Here is a 1,824-nt window from a genome sequence, read left to right as displayed (position 1 = left end):
GGCGTGATCCTGGAGACCCGGGATCGAATCCCACGTCGGGCTCCCGGTGCATGGAGCCTGCTTCTCCCTCTGCCTGTGTCTCTGCCTCTCTCTCTCTGTGTCTCTCATGAATAAATAAATAAAATCTTAAAAAAAAAAAAAGCACACCTATTCAACACGTTCTGGCCTGCCAGAAAAGTCCTGCAAGGTATATTCGGGTACTAAATGAGAATAACATGCAACCAAGAAGCATTTATCCAGCAAGGCTGCAATTGGGCAGAAGACATGAACAGACTTTTTAGTGAAGAAGACTTACTGTTGGCTCAAAGCACATGACAAAATGCTCCATAAACATTGCCATCAGGTTCATATACATCTAAACCACAATGACATACCAGCTCTCACCCCTGAGAATGGTATCATTGACAGGACAGGAAACTAATGCTGGCAAGGATGTGGAGGGGGAACCACTTTTGCACTTTTGGTGAGAATGCAAGCAGGTGCAACACTCTAAAAACAGAGTGGAGTCTCATCAGGAAGATAAAAATAGAGCTAATCTATGACCCAGAAATTGCACTGTTGGTTATTTTTTCCAAAGATACAGATGTGGTGAAGCGACAGGACACCTGCCTCCCATGTTTATTTTATTTTATTTATTTTCTTTTATTTCTCTTTACCGGCAGCACTAGGATTTATTAAATGGCCTTAGTAAAGGCGCTGGGGTTTTCTCATGGTGCTCTTATGTACAAAGCCTGGATGTTCTGCCAATTCTTCTTGAGCTTGGACACCAGGAAATTGACAGTTAAGTGGATGTGTTACATGAGCTCATCGTCCGACATCTCTACGTGGCCAAGAGCCATTGCCAGACATAGCATATTCTTCACCTGGAATTTGATGGTGGACTTCACTTCATCCACTTTGGCCTCCATGTTCTCATTGTGGGTCAGGAAGGAAGGGAATTTGCCAGGTTTATTCAGGCCTGGATCCAGGATCCATGGGATTTGCTTGATCAGAGATTTGAAGCCAAAAAGGCATCATAATTCTTGGCCAACTTCTTAGCTAGTTTTTTATTCTTGTTGAGTTTCTTCAGGCCTCAATGTCCATGTGGGGAATATCCACTGCCTTGGCCTCATCACAGTGCTGCTAGTCCCCCAAAACACACATGGAGAACTTGGGGCAGGGGGTGGACTAAAGCCTGATGGTGTCTGAGAAGCATTTGTCCTTCTGAGGTTCATAGTTCCTCAGTCTCATCTGTAGCTCTAGTCTACAGAAACATCCAGTGCTTGTGCTGGTTCCCATGCAGGGCCTCCCACACAGCCTTATACAGGGTGTCATGGGAGACTTTGTTGCTCATGGTAGCTCATGCCCAGTAACTGGAAAAGAGAACCCAAAATTTATTTTATAGCACAAATGTGTACAACAGCTAAACCATGGAAGGAACCATCACATCCTTCAACAGATGAAGGAGTAAATAAGATGTGGTCCTGTAACACATAGTAACAACTGATTGTTTCTCATGGGTGGAAAGAAAGTATACCTGTCATTTTCTCTATATGAAAGTATCTGGAGAGTATCCTGCTGAGTGAAATAAGTAAATTGGAAAAAAAGCAATCATTGTGGGGATCCTGGCTCAGGATTCAATCTCCAGGCTTGAAATCATGTCCTGTGCTGAGGTTATCACTGAACTGCTGAGCCACCCAGGTGTCCCAATAAAGACAGAATATAGAAACTTCTTTATTCGGTTACATCAGATTAGGGATAGGTGAAAATGACAGACAGAAATGTACGGTGTACACTTGATATATTTACACTGCTCAGATAGGCAAAGAAATGGAATATGTACTG

The 1,824-nt window shown here is 43.3% G+C and overlaps 1 pseudogene; it reads right to left on the bottom strand.

The window, feature by feature from the left end:
* Positions 1 to 684: 684 nt before the first annotated feature.
* On the bottom strand, positions 685 to 1,214 carry LOC144309422 (large ribosomal subunit protein uL1 pseudogene; annotated as a pseudogene).
* Positions 1,215 to 1,824: the final 610 nt, after the last annotated feature.

Source organism: Canis aureus, chromosome Y, assembly GCF_053574225.1.
Source record: "Canis aureus isolate CA01 chromosome Y, VMU_Caureus_v.1.0, whole genome shotgun sequence".
Taxonomy (NCBI): domain Eukaryota; kingdom Metazoa; phylum Chordata; class Mammalia; order Carnivora; family Canidae; genus Canis; species Canis aureus.
The sequence above is the reverse complement of the archived record's forward strand: the minus strand, read 5'-3'. Positions and strand labels throughout refer to the sequence as shown.